This window comes from Chrysochloris asiatica, unplaced genomic scaffold, assembly GCF_000296735.1.
Source record: "Chrysochloris asiatica unplaced genomic scaffold, ChrAsi1.0 scaffold00183, whole genome shotgun sequence".
Lineage (NCBI taxonomy): Eukaryota > Metazoa > Chordata > Mammalia > Afrosoricida > Chrysochloridae > Chrysochloris > Chrysochloris asiatica.
Genome location: NW_006408701.1, coordinates 3,996,742 through 4,001,280, shown reverse-complemented (window position 1 = coordinate 4,001,280; position 4,539 = coordinate 3,996,742).

The window sequence follows — 4,539 nt, the reverse complement described above, 5'->3', positions numbered from 1 at the left end:
GAAAAATCCCTTAGCTTCTGTTTATCCTGGAATGTTTTGATTACACCATTGTATTTTATTGATAGCTTTGCTGGATAAAGGATTCTTGGTTGGCAATTTTTTTTTTTTCTTTCAGGGTTCTATATATGTCTCCCCATTGCCTTCTTGCCTGCATGGTTTCTGCTGAGAGATCCAAGCTTAATGTGACTTGCTTCTCTTTTCCCTAGCTGCTTTCAGGATTGTCTCCTTCTCTTTGATTTTGGAGAGCTTGACTATGATATGTCTTGGTGATTTTCTTTTGGGGTCTATCCTTCCTGGGGTTCGTTAAGCTTCTTGAATGTTTATCTTTTCACTTTCAAGATGTTAGAGAAATTTTCTTCCATCAGTTCTTCAACTATTTCCTCTGGACTTGTGTGATTCTTCCTGTTCCATAATGCCAACAATTCTTAAGTTATTCTTTTTCATGTTGTCCAACGTGAATCTTAGACTTTCTTCAGATTAGCAGCCCAAATTGTAACCACTATGCTACCCTATATAGAGCTTCCAAGGAGCAGCTGGTGGGTTTGAACTACAGACCTTGTGATTGTATAACAGATACAAAAAAATATACCTTTCTAACAATATAAGATGCTAATCAGTAGAAAACTAAGTGTCTATATTAATACCAAACATAGTAAATGGAGATAATTATATGCTACTACTCAGTCAAGATCTTTATGTTTACTTTACCCAATGCCTTATAAATCTTGAGGTTTTCCAGTCTAGCTTGTGGGAATAGGATTTATTCCCAGCTCTATAAAAGTGGTAAGCATTTTTTATTCTGGTCTTTTCAGGTGCTTCTTTCTCCAGCCTTGGATAATCTCTTCATATGGCAGTGTTCATCCATATTTACCTGAATATTTAAAGGGAAAAGCTCTGCAGATTCATGGAGTTTTTCAATGTAACTCTTTCCTCTCCATTACTCTGACCTGTGAACTCTAGAGCTTCCTTGTTGTTAGACTTTCAGCAACATTTCCTTAACACATTGTTTCCACTGGGTTCTGCCCCAATTTGCTCTCTCCTGGTAGGAATTTTGGCAATAGTAGGTGTCACCTCCCTGACAGGACTCCTGCTGTGTGGCACTGCTGAATAATCATTGTACTGATAACAAAAAGGTAGGGAGCTCAAACCACCATTTGCTCCCTGAGAAATTGATTGCTCCTGGTGTAGTGCTGCAGGTTAATGCTCCGGACTGCAAGGTCAGTTTGAACTGCAGGTTGGCGGCTCAAGGTCATCAACCACTTCTCAGAAACCTTATCCAGGGTCACTATGAGTTGGAACTGACTCAAGGGCACCTAACAAAAACACTGATTATTTCTATGGTGACAATTAGGTCTTCTAGTATGGCTCTGTAGGATCAGCACTGGTCTGAGAACTACAAGGTCAGCGGTTCATACTCACCAGCTGCTCCTTAGAAACCCTATACTGGGTCACTATGAATTGTACCGGACTCAGTGGCCCTTAAACAACATGTTGACAATTTACAAGTGCTGATACCATTGCCCTATTTCTGTGTTTCTGTATGTAATTCATTTATCCATGAGATTGTTCACTAATTTGGAAAGTATCCTTTGTCCTAGGGCTGAAATGGACCTAGTCCTAAGAAGGAGGACTTATCAGTGACAACTATGACACTCAGCATTTGTATAGGTTCATATATGTTTTACTTTTAAATGTTTTATTGTGACTTGAGGGAAGGTTTACAGAGCAAATCATCAGCATTACATTCAACAAATCACACACATTACAATTATTGCAATCCTCTCCATGTATCAATAGTGAACAGCATTCACCTCTATTCACTCTAAATATTTCATTCTTCCCTGTGTCTCCTGCTACCTTCATCTTTCCTCTGTTAACTCACCTCTTGTTGTATATTGCTTGCCCTGTCACCCATGTTACTTTGAGATTTCCCTGTAATTAAAAAATAATAATAATAAGACAGTTTGTCTTATCTTGAAATCTACTTGGCTTCCTCACCATTTAGAAGTTCTTTATCATCCTCTATTTTTTGCTTTGTAGTTAATTTTTATTATAAATTGGTATCTCTAGTTCTCTATTTTCATTCTTCTAGATATGTTTCACTTTAAATAATACTGTATCTGGATTGATTTCTGGGTGGTGTTATCATGTCTGGTAATCTAGGATGTCTGATGTTATTGGTTCTCAGTCCAAAGAACACCCTTTAGCATTTTTTGTAAAGTTAGTATGATCATTACAAATTCCTTTAATTTCTGTTTATCAGAAAACATTCTAATTTTGCCCTTGTATTTGAAGGACAGCTTTGCTAGATATATGGTTCTTGGTTTGAATTTTGTTTTTTATTTCAGAGTTTTGTATATGGCATCCCACTGCCTTCTTGCCTGCACAGTTTCTGCTAAGAAATCAAAGCTTAGTCTTATTGATTCTCCTTTGTAGGTAACTTTTTGCTTTTCCCAAGCTACTGCCAAGATTCTTTCTTTGTCTTTTGTTTTGGAAAGTTTGATTATGATATGTCATGGTGGTTTTCTTTAGGGATCTATACTGTTTGAGGTTCATTCAGCTTCTTGTCTTCTTTTCTTTCATGATGTTATGAAGTTTTCTTCCAACAGCTCTCTGGCAATTTTCTGTTCTTTCTTCTGTTTCTTCCAGTTCTGAAATTCCTTTCACTAATAAGTTGTTCCTCTTCATGGTATCCCACATTATTCTCAGGCTTTCTTCAGATGTTTTCATTCTTTTTTCTGATTGTTCTTCTAGCATACTAGTATTGAGAGGTTTATCTTCAAGCTCACAAATTTGGGCTTCCATTGCGTAGAATCTACTCCTTTGCATTTACAATGTACTGGCCATTTCAGAATTTTTAGTATTAATCTTCTGGATTTCTAATTGCAGGGTTTGAATGGTTTTACATTTGTTTTTGCTGTTTGTTCTTATAGTGGTTTCCTGAATCCTTCTGAAGTGTTTGTTTGTTTGTTCTCCTTGTTTTCTTGACTTTTCTGCTTATCCTTTGAAGACACCTAAATATCATTGTTTTTAACTTCATTAACTTTTGTGCCTAAGAAACATTTTCTGGCTCTGTATCTCAATCATTTGTTTGAGCCATTCTCTCTTGTTTCTTTGTGTGAACTATAATGATCTGTTGTCTTTGGGACATTGTGGTGTTTTCATATTTGTATTTAATTGATAACTGTATATTGTTGTGTTCTTAGGCTCTCACCAACTGTATCCTGTGGGTGTTGTTAGAGAATGGAAGTGTGCATACCACTCTCCTTTGGTGTTCATGCACCTCAGTTTATGATAGTTTGGGTTGGTTTTGACTGCTGTCTCTCATTGAACAGGTGGCATAGGAATTGGCATTGGCTCTTTCCCACTGGGTGGAACTGCAGACAGTACAGTTGTGCCTGGGCTGTATAGGCACATTTGATGTCCTCTGTTGAGTTGGAAAGAGAAAATCCCTCATACAAACACCCACAAGAAAAGAAAACAGAATAAACAACAAGAAACCAACAATGAAAAGAGAAAAAATAACACAGCCAGCAAGCAGAAAACGAGAACATAATAACTATAAAGACAAAAGAGGGGCAAAGACATAGACCTATAGAAGACAAAGATAAGAGATAAAATAAAAGTAAGAAATAATTTAATACAACACTTAATAATAACTAAAAAGAGAAAAGAGGGACAGGAAAAGGGAATTAGAGAAGAAAAAATAAGAGATGAAATAAAAAGAAATTAAAACATTTAGAAAAAAAACAGGGAGAGAAGATGAAAACAGAGTAGACAGTAGTAAAGAAAGATCAAAAAGTAATAAAAAAGAAGAGGGGAAATGAGAAATAGAAAAAGGAAAAACAAGAGTAGAGATAGAAAAAATAAAATGCAAGGGAATGGGAAGAGAAGTTGAAGAAAGAATAAACAAACAGAAACAATGAAACAAAAACAGGGAAAAAATGAAAACAAAACAAAAAAACAGTGCAGCTGTTGGACCTGGGAAGGAGAAAACTACAAGCAAAGGACATTCACTAGATGGGTGTGGGAGGGATGTTACAGTAGAGTTCCTGGCTATTGATGATGTCCTATGTGTCCTATGACATCCTATCTATGTTCAGGGCACTCAATCCAGATGTAGTTGTTCATGGATGTCCTTGATGGAGTTGGTTTCAGTGTCTGTTAGGACCAAAGGGCACTAGGGGCAGGGTGACTAGTTAAATGCTGGTGTGTTGACTCTGCGAGTTCTGAAGGTCTGGAGCCAAGTCTGCCTGAATGAAGGCAGCAAAGCAGCTCAGCAATCCCTACCTCACACTGGCATGACTCCAAACCATGTAGCTCCAAACTCCTGGAGAGCAGGGTCTGTGCTAGGGATGAATGAAGGTGGAAGCTGCTATACCTCTAGTCTTCAAGGGAGCGTGGAGAAAAAGAAGGAATCACACCTTTCCCACTGTCTATGTGAATCTGTTCTGCCAAGCCTTCCTCTGTTGCCAAAGCTGCTCACAAGATGGACAGCTATTTACCAGTCTGCTTCTCTCACTGTCCCTGCTCAGCTTC